Source organism: Pomacea canaliculata, linkage group LG7 (assembly GCF_003073045.1).
Source record: "Pomacea canaliculata isolate SZHN2017 linkage group LG7, ASM307304v1, whole genome shotgun sequence".
Lineage (NCBI taxonomy): Eukaryota > Metazoa > Mollusca > Gastropoda > Architaenioglossa > Ampullariidae > Pomacea > Pomacea canaliculata.
Window position 1 is genome coordinate 14,397,222 of NC_037596.1, and position 16,710 is coordinate 14,413,931.

At 38.9% G+C, this 16,710-nt stretch overlaps 1 long non-coding RNA gene across 2 annotated transcripts; it reads left to right on the forward strand.

Annotated features, from left to right (window-relative positions):
• The first annotated feature begins 9,665 nt into the window (after positions 1-9,665).
• On the forward strand, positions 9,666-15,026 carry LOC112569121. Of its 2 annotated transcripts, none has more exons than XR_003100305.1 (6): positions 9,666-10,064; positions 10,985-11,326; positions 12,347-12,626; positions 13,014-13,047; positions 13,432-13,481; positions 14,194-15,026. It is a non-coding gene; the product is annotated as an uncharacterized LOC112569121 (long non-coding RNA). The 2 variants fall into 2 exon arrangements; XR_003100304.1 differs by having other exon boundaries at positions 9,668-10,064; positions 10,982-11,326; positions 14,194-15,025.
• The last annotated feature ends 1,684 nt before the right edge of the window (positions 15,027-16,710 follow it).

The window sequence follows — 16,710 nt, forward strand, 5'->3', positions numbered from 1 at the left end:
TCAGATTCGTTTTTGTTTAACAGGAACGGATAGCTCTTGCCGTTCATCGTGACAGCGCCTGAAGTGAGGAGGGGAATGAGGAGTAAGTGGAGTGAGTATCAGAAATGGCAATGGGTGGCAGGCGTCGGTCGTTCTCGAACCCGTGGAACAAGTTATATTCTTTTAGTTTCAATTTTTCTGAATAAATGAAATATGTTATGTTGAAACATAAAAAGGTAGAATACTGTGGCTGCTGCTGCCGACTGGACGGGACGACTGGAGGCGGAACGATGATTTGATTGCTTATTGTTTTGCTACGAGGTGAGTTAGGATAGAAGGCTTACTGAGATGAGACCCTGGTGCGCGCGGTGCTATGTGGTTGTCGCCGCATGCCAGCACGCCGCAGCTGTGGCATTAACGGTGTGTCCAGCCCGCTTACGAAATTGTAGAGGGTGTTTAGCGATCGAGAGATTCAGGAGTGCCAATAGCAGATGTCATTAGGAAGAAGTGAGGAGGAAACCTTTCAGAACACATGAGTCGATGAGAGAGGGCGCGAGTTGACTGATATTGGTGTTGGGTAGAGTGTGTATTTATTGCGGATGTGTGATTGAGGGGATGAGTTTGGTTAGATCAATAGCCATGATGAGATTTTTGAAAACTGGGATAAGTGGATTTGCACTGTCTCACTGAAATCACACCACAAAGTTCCTAGTTTTAGGTTCTGTAGCTAGACTGAGCAGGAGTCCAGCGGACCTTAAGGAGTAACTTCTTCTGGCATGTGTTCGAAGGTTAGTGGATTTCGTGGTAGGGAGAGGAGGACATGTCGGCTAAGTTTGTGAGGTGTTTGTATGGTGGTTTCGTTGTTCTTGTCGTTGTGTTGATGTTTTGTTTTCCTTTTGACTTTCGTGTGGATAGGGTTTTTTTGTTGGCTTTGTGTGCACTTGTGCTTTTCGTTTGCGCTTTAGGCTGGTGGTTGTTGCGTTTTTCTTTGTAACCGTTGTTTGTGTGTTTTTGATGGCTAGTTTTGGTGTGGAGCTCTGCGTGTTGGAGACTAGTCGGTAAGGTGGAAGAAATCGACACGACAATAGAAGGGTGATAGGGAAGTTTGATGCGCTTTAGAATGATGGTCAAAGAGTAGATGGCCTCGGTCAGTTTCGAGAGTTTTATTAATTTACAAAGATTACTGTTGGCTTTGCGGATGTCGTGAAAACGCATGACCATTTCGTGTTTCTGTGGGGCGAGATATGTGACACAACGATGCTAATGGAGTGGATGAGAATAGTTAAACGGGAGGGTGTTGGTTGTAGTGTGCTAAGTCTGCCGGGGAAACGGTCGGTAGCGCAAGGTATGTTGGTGTTTAGGTAATTCTGATTAGAAATCCGCCTTGGGTTACCATGAGGATGTGTGGTACTTTGAAGCTGAGGAGGCTGCTGTTGATGAATAGCATGATTGGAATTGCTGTAATTTGGGTGGTGATGGTTGGTTCTGTCGTACTGTAGAGTAGGTGTTGGGTGCGGGTTGGTCTGTGTTTGAAAGCGTGCAATGGCGTCGAGGTGGAATTTAGGTGCAACGGATAACCGGGTTTGGAGTGTGGGGGGGGCCGTCCTCATCTACCCCAAGTAAATCAAGTTATAGATCATACAATGTTTCGCGTAGCCTGAGGCGGACTTTCGAGACAATTTTTCACGTGTACAAAGAATTTCTGAAAGTTTTGTCAGGTGTGCTTGTGATTTGGCTTTCATATTACGAAGCAAGAATGGGTGAAACAGATGGTTGCGACTCTGCAATTGCGAGAGGTTCAGGTCTGTTTCTAGACGTCGTATCATTTGCGGACGCCTTGAGGTTTATAGAGAGTGAGGCAACGCGCACTAGTCGGAGGTGTAGGGTAAACAGGGATGACTACTGCAGTGAATCCCAAGATGCTGGTCCACAGGTGATTGGGTCGTTTGTATCGAGTTGTCTGAGCGGAGGGATTAGCTTTAGGTCCCTGGCCTATGTGGGGCCTAGAGAGGGTGGTGACCACTTGTAGAGACTTACTGTATATGGCTAGCTTACACACAATCGTGTTATAGGTGTTTTGGCTTTTAGTCTTGTGCCTTTAAAACCTTCTACGAAGAATCAAAAACTATGGTGATTCCTATAAACTCAGTTTGCTTCAAATATCATGTTTTTCTCAGCAGATCCTGGAGGTTAGATAGGATGCCTTGCCCAAGGATATGCTAAATAGGAAGTTTGTACAATGGGTATGTGCATTGTACGTGTGTATTGTGGTTATCAGTTGTCGACTATTATCAGTCAGGTATACCGTTACTGGATACGTGATAGGCAGGAAGTGTGACGCTAAGCTAGTGCGCCTGAACACCACTGCTACCGATTCACGGAGGATGGAACTGGACTGAGGAGTAGAAGCAGTGGGTAACTGCCACGTCTTCCGGTGTGAGCATGCTGTTCTTGTCACAGTGAACGTGAAATAAGTCAAGACGTGTTTTTTTTTCGTTGTTGATACGTGTGTGGTGTGTGTGTTGATTGGACATGTGATTCGGAGGGATGGGTGTTGTAGGCTGTGTGCTGGGTTGCAGGTGGAATAACCTGCACATTCAGAAGGACACACTCGGAAACCTCACAATCTGTGATCAGCGGTGTGGGGCACGGGATATATAGACTCACGGATGTACTCGTGGATATCGTCGCGCGATGCGAGTGTTGCTGTTATCGTGTAGGACACTGGAGGTCGTGTAGTGTGGTTTTTCGTCTGCTTGTTTTTCTGTTAGGATTCGCTATGAAGTTTTGTCATGGTATAGTTGTTGTGCATATGTCTCTTCGCCTCCAGCCGCAAAGGTAGTCAACTGAAGGACTTGATTTGACCTCGAATCATCGAAACTGTGTTACAGCTTTATTTCCGGGCCACAGAGATCTGCCATGCAACTGATGGAGAAAGCCGCCCATCCGCCCATCCGCTCAGATCAGAGATAAGGAAGGGCGGTGTGTGTTTGATGTCGCCCAGGTGTAAGGTGCAGATTATGGTGGGGGGAAAGCTGGGATTTTTCTGCCATTAGGTGGCTCTTCAAGAGAGAGATTAACTTTTAAAGCAATATCTTGATGTTCTGAAGCGCACCTTCACTGGTTTCTTCAAAGTCTAGTTAAAGCCTCTTTTTGTCGAAATGACATCAATTAGTCGATAGATAAATTTTGTGTGTGTGTGTGAGAAAGAGAGATAGAAAGAAAAACCATCCCGCTATAACTTGAACGGGTGGGGTAAGAGTTCACAGACAATTGTTATATCATTTATTATCAATTACATAAGTCAGGCTGATGTTTATCTGTTTGTGTGTGTGTGGGGGGGGGGGGGGTAAAACCTAAGAAAGGACATGAGAAAATGAAAAATAAATACATCATATTTTTGATAATTCTTTGTATGTGTTTGAGTGCTTGTATATGTATGTGTGCTTTTATGTGTAGTGCATGTACACGGCGAGTGTGTGCATATTTATCTGTATATGGTTGTGTGACTAAGATAGGTTATAAATATTTACCCCTATCTAGTTAACTGCATTGCACGGGACAGCTGTTAACATGAACTGGAAGAACACACATTTTCTAACACCCGCATACAGACACCACACACAGTCACCACCCGGAATTAGAAACGTCCTTCGTTTGTTTCCTCCCGCACTGCTCATCATCCATTCTTCCGAAACCTACTTTTGGTGAGAGATTTAAAATCTTCCATCCAAAAGAACGCATATGTACAGGAAATAATATACAATATTCTCTGTGTCAGAGCCAGAAACAGTTTTGTTACTGTATTAACCATTGTTTGCTCTTCGTCTTCGTTTTAGGAGCAAGTGCTGGCTGGACATTAAGCACATCGACTACAGAAAGAAGAGAGAGTTTTGAAAGAGGTGTATGGGTATTTTGACGAAGCTACAGAAACAGTCTGACCTCAGATCATGGGACATCTGACCATCCTGGTCTATTACGACGATTACTACTGCCCATCAATGTGGCTACTAATGAACAGTTCATCTCTGCTTAATTACGATGGAAAGTTCGACTTTTTACTTCGGACAATTCGTGTCCCTTCTGCTGGCATGGATAACCAATGCAAACGGTTGGTTGTCTTGGAAACCTGGGTTTCATAGTTGAGAGTAACATGTTTCAAGTTCTATTTCTATATGTGGTATTAAACTAAACAAAAATATGGTGTAATATTCATAAATGTCACTAGTACATACTTTTAGTGTACGTGTGTGTGTGTGTGTGTGTGTAGGAAGAGAGATTTATCGTTTGTTAGAATATGGATGAATGAGACAATTTAGTCATCCAGGCAGGGAACAGTAATGTTTGGATACTTTTAGTGCAAACCTTTAATGCAAGCGTCTTGGAAACAATTTCTTGCAATTTATTGATATAAAACATCTCAAAAACATAACTGCCTATAACAAGCTGAGAGATTGGGTTCACGACTAAAGCTTTAAAGGAGATCTTAAAAAAAATTCCATTCCAGAATCCTGGACACTGTCCATACGAGAACTTACACGGACCTTTCATCTCCAAGCCGGTTCTTACTTTTTGTCGTTTTTTAGACCTTCAGATATTAACTTCTCACTTGTCAACATCAGTCAAAACCAAACTGTACATGTCGGACTAGCAAAGGGTGGGGCCCCGATTCTTAACCCGTTATGTTTTCTAACAATATCAGCTGAGAAGTGCATGACCAACAATGACACTTGTGTTTGTTATGTTCTTTCTAATTACTCGGACAATTTTCCGGTCAATCAATAATTGCATGATTATTTTTATCTTATCATATATATCTCGACTGATCTCTAAATAGACTATAGTTGCTACTTGAAATTCTTGTATTTTTAGACAGTGATAGTCAATTTTTAAGAACTAGCATTGTGTCAATTTTGATTTCTTGGCTACTTTTATAATTTGTTTCATTTTAGGGTTTGTTTTTATATTTATATTATTTGATTACATTTATAATTGTAAAGCCACACGAAGGTGTGGTTCAACATAAACAATGAGTAAGTTTTGATTAGTCAGTTCAATAAATAATAGATTTATGTTATTTATCAGATTACAAAACACTTGATTTCGCTGGCACAATTTATATTGTGGCGAAATATTTGTTAACAGAGCATATAATATTTTTTGTTAATTTCTATGGTATTGAAAATGATAACATATATAAGCTGACGTATTGAGGAAATTGTGAGAACAATCAAGGAATAGCGCCGATTAAAATGTAGGTAAATATTGAGTTTCTGTATGATATATTTAGGTAAGAGATTATAGTTATATATACTGCAGAAGTGAAAATTCTGTGTCTTATAAAACACTGTAAGCAGATCATGAAATGTATGATAATTAATTATATAGTTAATTTATAATGTACGTAGGAAGGATTGTATGAATATTATAGTATAGTAATTAGTAACAGAAAATAATGTGGAGAATAATTAGATTAAAATCATAATTAGAAGAGAGAATGTGTTATCGTAATGTATTAGTTATGTTGAAGGGTAATGGTGAGTCGTTTATGTTGGTTAAGCGATAGATTGGTATTGTATAAGAGAATCGGATTGTGATTCTCGTGAGAATTGGCTTAGTGTTGTTATGCATCTGTATTATAGACTATTTTTATTGTTTGGTAGCTCAATAGAACAAATAGGGGTGAACAGGTTATATAGATAGAATAATGAGCGATGAAATGTTGGGGGTGTAAGATTGGTGCATGAGTGCAGATTGTTGAGTACGGAGCGAGAGGGAGTTAGAGATAGGTTAGGGATGTAGGTGAAGGAGTAAAATTATTAATAAAGATTATAGAGGAGATGGGTAGATATGTTAAGCTGCGAATATTGTTTGTAAAGTTGTGATGATGAAGATAGATTGAATGAGATGGTGATAGTATGAGATGGTGTGTTAAAGGTGTGAGAGTCTGGTATCTCCAATTATATGACTGTGATGAGCGAGTAGGTGTGATTAGATCGATGTTTGAGGTAGAGATGTATATATAAGCATTTTAGTCAGTAATTAACAGTAGGAATAAGGATCATGGAATAATAATGTTGTGAGTGATGGACTTGAGTCGTATAGCGTCGCAGATTGACTGTCGATTAGTTCGTGTGGTGTGTCGTGTACGGTAATTTTGAAGTTAGAATTACTTGAATGTCTTTGAACTTTCTAGAATTAAGCTAACAACTACTGTTAAATTAAAAACAAAATAGGATAAAACTTAGTAAGAATCAAGCAAAAAAATCTGCTTTTCACATGCATTTTATTTACCTTAAAGCAGTTAAAATAATGCACATGAGGCTAGAGCGCCCTTTATTTGCGGTTGCTTCCCTTGTCTTGCCACCCTTTCAGTACGTCATTTCCTTCCGTCTTTCTTTCTTTTTTCTTCTTTCATTTATTTTTCTCTACGGACTCATTTTTAAAGCGTTAAGAGACGTTTACCAAACATGTGTACACGAGAAAATCTTGACATTCTAAGATGTCTGCGAAATTCTGCATATCTAAAGAATTCAAACTTGACTAAAGTAGACCATTGCATGTTTAATTTTACAGATTTTTCTTACATGATCCATTTTCTACGAAGAGTCTACTTCTTGCTCAATGTTCTCGATTTTCTTCATCTTGTGTCGCGTGAATGGCAACCTTACTATTCACTGTTCTGAATATACTCTGTGGATTAACACATAACGGGACAGTTACAAAGCTTTTTACTAAAATACTCACCAGCTAATGCCATATATCCATTGAAAAAGATATGCAGTTGTAACGCCTTCTTTTACTTGAACTTTCTGTTATATGTCATGTCGTGTCAGGTCATGAACATCCTCCATCAGGCCTGACAACGGAAGGAACAAGCTTCAGTTATGATGTAACAGAATCAACAGGTAGGGCTTGTTTCTAGATGTTATTTTAGTTTATGGAACAAAAGCGATGTTTTTTAGAACCACGAGGAGCGAAAAGATGGTATTAGAAGTGAGACTGCAAATGGCGGCTGGAGCTGACCGCACCTCCCTTTGACAGCTGGACGTGCGGACTAGTTCAAGACTCCAAGGATCAAGACTAATTAGGAAACCAGCCCTGCTAGAATAAATAAATTAACAAAGCAACTGTCTTTGTGTTCTGTGGTATTTTTAGCGGCAGTCAAGTAACAAGAGGAATTTATATGATGTTCGGGTGACCTGAGTTTGTTTTTTTGCCTGCAAGCTTTTGAAACAGAGAACGCGTTACTCGGGCGGATTGCGATTGGCTAGAAGCTTGTCCACGTGACTCTTCGGCAACGTTGCAAAGTACAAGGGATTTTGCGGTCCAACTTGCAGTGTGTGTGTGTGTGATGGGAGAGTGCAAATAATCGTGGACTTGCATGGTTGTCCACAATTATTACTCAGGAGTCTCCTTAACAATGAAGCGATAAAGAATTGGACGAGCAGAGCGATGGACTAATCCTTCCTACCTGACCTGCTGTCAGCATCCCGGAGGATTGAGGAAGCAGCTCATCACTTGGAACGTCACTTGCTCTGAATTACAGGTAAAACAGAAACTTTTCAAAGAAATATGTGGGACATACCGCTTGTTTTATCTGTAGTGTGTGATGAACGCCTTATGTCTTGAGTAGCAAGAAATGCTTCATTATAAATTAACAGAGTTTGGTGAATCCTTTTAAACATTTAATGAAGAATAACGTACTTATTCTATGATATGTTCTGCTATAATACATGTATTTCAAAGTTAATTTTTAATCACAATTTTTTGGAGAAAACCTCTTGTTAAATAGTTGTTTTAAATATACTACTTGCGCTAATACATGTAGCACCACTGCATAATGTTCTATTCGTGTTCTTTCAAACAACAAAACAGAAAAAGATCTGCCAATGACTTGTTCTTTCCGACTTTATACTTCATCCCCAAAATATATTTGGTATTGTTCCTTGTCACTTTTAAGCTAGCAAAAACACATGAAGTTTTACATAACAAAGTGTAAGTCGGAGTAGCTTGTTATGAAGGGTGTAGCATGCACAGCACGCAGGTAATCTCATTCGAAATTCTTTGGATTAATTTTTCACACAAAACACTCATATACTAACCAAACTTACCAACACAGCTTTCTTGTAGCCAGCCGCCAGTCATCCATACAACCAGTCAGTAAAACTATTCGTTGTCTCTGCATGATAATTATACGAGAAGCAGTTTGAGGCTACGTGTTTCACTCTCGATGTTACTCGGACAGGTCTGGTCACCCCTCAGACACCCAATGAAGTATGTGAGGAACGCAGAAAAGTCAGACGACAAAAAGGACTTCACCCTGTTTCCGGTTAAAAAGAGTCGATGTTGTTAAATTTTTGCAAACTGCAGTTGACCAGTAAAATAAAAAGATTAAACTTTCATCAAGTGTATTTATAAGACAATGATATTTGCATTAATACTCATAAGGTATATTGTTGCATATCTTAAAATGTACATATATACAATCAACAGATAACTACTCCTCTCTTACAAACACAACAAGCTACTACTACTAAAGAAAAATTGGTAGTGCACACTTATCCGTGGGGAGCGATGTTCAATCTGCACATGCCAAATGTAAATGCAAAAATTTATTTTATTCTAGGGTTAAAACTTTGAACTTTCGTCAATTAATGATTTCGACAAACACTTGAACATGATGAAACGAGGTAAGTGGCGAGGAAAACATGGCGCAATTAACAAGAAAAGCTGCAGCTCTTTATCCTTCAGCTGCAATGTTTCTTGGTGGACTGCACAGAAAGGGAAGTTTTTCGCAACAGTTTTGCCGCATTAAAAAGTTTGAACTCATCTTCATTCCTTCCTTCCCTTTGGGCATGTGTCAATTCGTGTGTGTATGTGTGTTTGTTACATGTTTGTGATTTAGACGAGATCTGAACCCAGGCCAGCCAAACTTTGCTTTATTGATGACAGTGGTTAACCGTTGTGTCACCGGACCGCCTGATAAAGATAGGAAGTATACTACTGTGCTGGAAGAAAAAGCATTCTTAAGTGCAAAAGAATGAAATTATAATAAAAATACATATAAGGAAAAAGTATACTAAACTACGAAAGAGGGGAAAATATGTTCTGTGTATGAGTGAGAGAGAGAGAGAGAGAGACGAGAGGAGAGACGGAGAACATTTTAAATATTGTGTTTAGAATACTGAAAGTTTAAACCGCCCACTAAAGTCATTAATTGCTTCCTATAGGTCCTATTGAAGATTCTGCCATTAAAAAAATTTCCTGTTTTCATTTTAAAACTCACTGAGATAGTAGATTGAATTTATAGCTCGTCACCGCAGAATCAAGTGTCGTATTCTCAGTTCATGGAGTGCCTCATCTATAAAAATCACAGTTATCTGTATAATAGAGATGGGGACTTCAACAACTAGTGGATCATTCTAACTGCTTTGTCTGCCATGCAAGGCTAACGAGACAGACGGCGCCATCAGCACAGATGAACATCTCTGGACATACTTTCTGTTTGCTGAGACCAACTGTAAGCAGCTTAACATGCGGAAACCCGATAACATTCTACATGCCAACAATAGACTTTTAATAAATTTGTTTCCACGACTTAGAGCTAATAAGCCCAGCAATCCATAAAGTATGAGCTTTTATACCTCCGTCAATACAAGAATTCGTATTGTCTATTTGTCTTTTTAACGTTGATAGTTAAACCGGAAGTGAATTTGTGCTTTCGTCTCGTTTTGAAAGTTAAAGCAGAAACTTTATCTGCAAGCAGTCTAACAGACAAAACAAGTCCATGATTACAGCCAATTGTAATTAAGGATTAAGCCTTGAGCACAGTTTGGTTATTGGATGCTCTTGGTCAAATGTCAACTCCGTGTTAAAAGTGTTCACATGTCTATATCGTAGTCGAAGTGACCCTCAGCCGAGGATGTGTTACGAGGATGTTAGTCTGATGTGCTTCGAAACGCATGCGCGACAATGTTTTAAGTGGTCGTGCTTCAAAATGGCCGGAGTCCGTGATGGCCGGACCAGACATTTGCTGCACCAGGCTCTGCGGCTCCAAATCTTGTTCTTTTGTTTTTCACCAAGTAAGAAAAATTGTTTACTCTTCTTGATTGTTTATATAATTGTATCCTTGTGACAAATGTGAGAATGAAACAATATGAATAACGTTGGTGGTAAATAATGAGAGCTACTGTTAGTAATGAGTAAGATATGTAATGCGTGTGCATGGGGGGAAGAGATGAAGATTACTAAAGATGACAGTGGACTATACTTTAAGGTGGCCAAAAAAACCCCACACAATACCTTGGGTTATAAAATTAAACATAAGTAACCAATCAGAACCTCTTTAATTATTTCATCACAATTTACTTCTCTGTCATGTTATTCTTTTGTCACTTCCACTGACATCGATATCATCTGCTTGACTGGTAAACAAATCGTGCGTCCCTGTCTGTCTCCAAATTAAAGCGAAAAATATTGTCACAGTACACGCTGGTAAAATCAAACCAACTGATAAATCCATTTAAATAACATAAACATATTATCGTCTTTCATGCCGTCTGCTCGACATTCGCGGTGTTACGGGAGACATTCGCTGTGCTTTCGTTTCTCACTCGATATTTTATTTTTTTATTTGATTATTTTATTTATTTATTGATTATTTTTTTGTGGAGTGAAAATCTTGGTACGAAAGTCAACACTTCGCAATCAACAATAACAGGCATCGTAATTATTGTCAACATCTTGTACCAAGTTGATGCAGTAGCTACACACTTTAACTGGAAATAATGATCATGGAAAGTAGTGAACGACACATATTTTCATGTCTGAGTAAGTGGTTAGTCCTCTTGTATGGTGTATGGACAAAACAGATGTGCAGATGTGTGTGTAGGAGGAAATTTTCCAAAACTTTCCAAACACGCACGCATGACGTATGCCCGTCTATCTATCTTCCAGCATATTGAATATTTGTTTGTTAACCAACAAGATTCTATAACAGCAGCAGCGTCTTGAGTCTGCATGTCCAGAACGACACACAAAGGTTCGTCTTCCTATCAGGACAAACTGTCAGAAATAAGCTTTTTTCTAACTGGTGCCGTTGAACAAGCGATATCCATTATTGTGCGGCACACCGCGGAAGGCGAGACCAACTACACGACCCTGTGTATGCTACAGCAAAAGAAAGATGAATGCTCGTCGAATGTTCCCGAAGTGTGTGTTTGTGAGGCTCAGAAGTTCCGGTACAGATTACGAAAACGCTTTCAACTCAAGGACACCGGGACGGTAGTCTTTGTCATCTGGGAACAATCCCGGGGGGAGAAAAAAGTGGAGATCGTAATTATTCGTAAGTACATTGGTCACGTGTCCAATTTAAGTTTTTTTTTAAAAAGATTTTGCTTCCTTCCCTTGAGGTATTACTGCAGATTACTACCGATGGTCCTTCTGTGTAAAGAATAGAATCGAAAAGTTTTCAATCTCGTTAACATTGGGGTCAGGGTTAGATGAGTTAATTAATAGATTAAAGTATCTAGCTTATGGATGGGTGAAATAGTTTCGAGATCCTGGTAATTCAATGTTCTTTAAATTAAAATGAACTTTGTTTATTGAATGTAAAATATAGCGAGCAAAAGGTTTGAGAGAGAGAGAGGGAGGCAGAGAGAGGGCATTCCTGAAACAAAGATTGAAGGCGAAAAGAGAGCAGCAGAAAAAGAGGAAATATAAAATATCCTGCTTACCAACTATCTTGGTTAACTCAAAAATGAAAGAAGAATTCATAAAATTCCAAAAAAAGCTTTTCATACAAGACGGATTAAACGTCAGGTCAAGGACGTGTATCTGTGGACTGCTGTCTGTCTACCGAGACCAACGCTTAGCTTCTTGCGAAGTTCTCCGCTGTTAGTCTCGGCGAGCTAAACAAAGAATGTGAATAAACCGGAAGCTTTGTTGTCTCATGCCTCGTTTTAGCAGTTAATCTGAAATGTGAATAAACCGGAAGCTTTGTTGTCTCATGCCTCATTTTAGTAGTTAATCTGAAATGTGAATAAACCGGAAGCTTTGTCGTCTCATGCCTCGTTTTAGCAGTTAACTGGAAAAAAAATCGTCTGCCAGCAATCCAGTAATACAAGTCGGGCTGCTTTCTCTGCGTGTGTTGTGTGTATTTTTGTATATGTATATAAGTGTGTGTATTTATATGTATGTATGCGTGTAAATATAAGTGTGTGTATTTATATGTATGTGTGTATTTTATGTGTATATAAGTGCGTATGTGTGTGTATTTATATGTGTATACATCTATATGTATGCATGCGTATATTTATATATATTTATATGTGTGTGTATGTGCTCTGTCGGGGCTTGCGAAAAGCTCAAGTCCTGTCTACCAGGTCGGTCACAATCCCAAAAAGTCGTTACTGAAACTGACAGGTACGACCAGCAGTCAGCACGAGAGTGGACAACCATCCAGGCTATCGACAACTCCACAGTTTTGTTGGGACTGACACCCTCAACAGCTAACCACAGCAACAGCCTCAACCTCAACATCGTCGTCGTCCTCACGTGCGTGGCCATCGTCGTCTGTGCGGTTATCGTATTTATCGTCGCTGCTAAATGTCTGTTTAGAAAATACAGCTCGGGCAGTCGTCTGCGTAAGTAGGACCGTCTCTTTGAACTAATCCCAACCTCTTTCCTCCTATTCCTGATTTTTGACTGAGTTTTCTGTTGGTCCAATGTATAATTATATCTCCCATATATAATTATTTTAATCTTTTATTTCATTGTCTACGTTGAGGAGAAAGGAAAATTTTTATTGCATCATTTATGTTTATATTAACTGCATTTTTCAAATTATTATTGAATTGAATTTGATGATGACGATGATGATGTCTCCTTACATTTTGTTTATCGTTTAAATGCTGAAGACAACTAATTTGAAAGCCACTTACTTTAAGACTACAAAACTAATTATGTGTTTATAAGGTAAGCATGGTTTTATCAAAAGTTAGTGAAAGTTCGATGCTGTTTCTTTTTAACAGAGCAAGAACTCTTTGTCCTTTCTGGCAACAGCACGTAAGTAAATCCAATAACAATTTGATGATTGAGGGTTCCAGTTAAATAGACCACAAATTAAGTATGGGAACTAGACAATAATGCATTTAAGGACGATGTGTCAAGTTATTTATGGAACAAAGAAGCATGAAATATAAAGGAGGGAATGAAATGAGGTTGATAAGGAGGAAATGAGGAAAACTACCATGAAATTTTGTGGAGTATAGAAATTTTCTAGTCAGTTGTCAAATGTCTAAAATAATAAAAGAATTAAAATGAAAATAGGCGGAAGTAGGAAAGAGAGAGAGAGAAAAAGGAGAAGGCCTGACTGACTGGCAAATATAGACTGACCAATATTATATGTTATGTAACAGCAAATGATGACAATTTGGTCATTATCTGCAGGTCTGCACGAACCGGAGACACTGGCCTCCTGTCCGCCAGTTTTACTAGCGGTGTGTGCTGCTCTCACTGTCTGCGCTTATCCATTCACTACTTCCTGCATCCTAATCATCTTATTGTAATCATTGGATGTGCTAACAGTACTGACAGCAACCTTTTTATGCTAGTCATTGGATGTGCTAACAGTACTTACAGCAACCTTTTTTATGCTAGTCATTGGATGTGCTAACAGTACTTACAGCAACCTTTGTATGCTAGTCATTGAATTGTGCTAACAGTACTTGGTGCAGTCTGCTTATTCTAATTAATTGGTTGTGCTATACTTATAGGAGCCTTCTAAGTGTATTCACATTATTGTGCTAACAGTAACTGCAGCCACGCGCACTAACTGTGCTCATACAGCCAAAGTTTTATTCTAGTCATATTTACCTCCAGTCATAATATTGAGCTACTTATTTGTAACTACTTATATTGAGCTACTTATCTGCCATCACAAAATGAGTCGCAACTCACACACACGGCAGTTTACATACTAATATTACAGCCGCCATCTTTTTGTGCTAACAGTCATTCTGTTTACTCCTAACATGGCCTCCTGTTAGAGTTAACAATACTAATCTGGCTCGTTCCCTGACAGGTTTGCTTTTCTTTTCGCTTTGTCATTGTCATATATTTTTTATCTGTTTGCTTTATTCTGATGTTTTGTCTGCCTATTATTAAGTAATAGCTCCTGGTAATTAAAGACAAGGTTTCCTGTCTTTTCAGACAGAAATTTGGCGCCAGAACACTACGACCACACCTTTCAGCCGACCAAAATCGAAGATGAAAACGCTTACTCGGAAATAAACAGTTACGACGACGGAACTTACCTCAGTGCTGTAGAACGAAACTTACCTGAGTACGTCAACACCACACCTCAGCATCCTGTCACGTGACAGATGTCTCCCAGAGACAGTCCATTAGCTTACATTCACATGAAGGCATCTGTGATGAATATTAAATAATTGATAAAACCACAAAATGCATTGCAGATATTCTGATACTACTTATCACTGAAAAGGGAAATATATTTAAAACTTTAGAGAATTCGATTCAAGATGCAAGTGCGTTTAAAAAGGCATGATGATACTCAGAGACTGAAAAACTAGTAGGAAGTGTTTCTTTTTTTTCCATTGGCTGGGTAAAGCCAAGTGCAAGAAACTATTTCCCCGACGCCGGGGGAACACATTTTATCAACACACTTTTTTCATCATGAATAAAGAATGAAAATGAAAATAGGGTATTCATCAAGATTTAAGGAAATCGTGTCCCATACTGAGCTTTACGAGGGCTTTAAAATATGTGATTTCTGTCAGATAAATGAATACGGGAGAATGCGTAAATGAAACTAAACGAGGGACTAAATAATAAATGAATATGTATATATATATATATAACTTTGCATGTAATTTTGTCTATAATTTAATACATATTTTAGTATGTATAGACGTGTGCTTGTAGTACATTTGTACATGTTATTGATGTTCATTTGAAATCAACGCAAAAAGTTTGGGTGAAATTAAAGACCAACTTCTTTGGACACAATCTCCTAAGTGAAGGAAGACATTTGAATGAGGATTGATGATGATGATGGATGATGATGAATGATGGATGATGGATGATGATGATGGAAAAATCGTCGTGAAGTTTTCTTGATTACCGATATCACATAATTTTCTGAGATCATTTGAGATGGCGGATACCGGACTGATCGTGTCGTTGATCGCCATGAGATCTTCCGCCATAGTGCCATCGGCAAATGTCACCGTCCGAGTGGATCCGTGAGATGAGACACAGTCGTCGGTGAAAAGGCAGAACAGATGGGAGAGGACGCATCCTTGTGGCGCCACCAGCATGTTGGACTCTTGCTCTTTGGAGCCGGTGTAAGAGGAGGTCAAGGAGTACTTTACTACGATATGATAACAGTCGTGTTTAAAATGTGGGCTGTGTGACTGCGTGCCTGCTAGTATGTGCGCCTGAAGCAAACCCTCGACCTTTAATTCTTGACGATTTGGAATATGGCTGAAATCGGGTTTTTTAGGGGAATATGAAAAGAAGAAAACGAACTGGCAAAAAAAAAATAATCATCTAAAAAGGGTACTAGTGGAGAAATAACTTCCGGTATTTACACTTTTTTGTTTCTCTCTTAGTATCTATGTATTTGTGCATTAGAGGATGGGAGAGAGTGGACGAACTATTTTCTTATGACCTTGGCTCATGGAACATTGAGTGGTTTATCTCCATTATCAAGAAAAGTAAATACGAGAGTGTGACGAATTGTAACCATTGTGGAGATGTTCCCCTCAGTGACTGGTGAAGCTGTACTCAATATTTGACCCCGTACCTGACCCCGCCGGTGTCTTCCGATCCGTCTAGACCTTTTTAGTACGTGTGGAGGGGAATATAACTGACGTAAGCCATTGGTATCCAGAATGTTTGCTGTGAATTAGCGCATGCGTGACTAATATCTGATTCTCCATGTGTACATTTTGTCTCTAGATGTGCACAATTGTAAGTCTGTATGTCTCCAAACTCTCTGCTAAAACTTTGGTCTTTGTCTTTGCTCGGAGTTCGAAAAAACTTGGTTTTTCAGGAAACAGATGTAAAAAGTATCAACTTTGTAACCTCATCTCTGGCAAGTAATCTGTGAAGATGATCAGGACGTGAGCCGAGGGATTTCCTTGAGAATTTATCTTGCAAAACAAACGTTCGGAAATGTCTACTTGATATCCATGTTTATTGGGGATATATTGCAAGAATATCAGAGAAAAAGGATCTCAAAAATGTGTAGCAGTAGTTCAAAGGAAATGAGAAAAATAATAAATAATAGTTCCCATGTTTGATGGTACCACCTATCTTTTAAAGGATTAGTTTGACAGTGAGAATGATAGCAGTTACTATCTGTAGTATTACAACCTGCTTTTAAGTAGAATTTCAAAGCACGGCTTTATCAAATCTCTGATTTCTATTAGAAATGGAATGGTATTATTTCGAGAGGAATGAGATAAAAAAAATGTCTACAAAGTACAAGTTTAAATGAAGAGAGATGAAAGCGGATTTTTTTATCTTTAATGGCCCTCTTTGTCTTTAGAGCAGTAGTTTAAGGGGAGAAAGATAAAGACAGGTCTTGTCTCCGATGTTACCAGAAGTTTTTAAAGCGGTTGTTCAAAGTACAGCTTCCATAATAAATTACATCCATTGATCTATTGATACAGCAGTTCAAAAGGATTATATAGATATTTG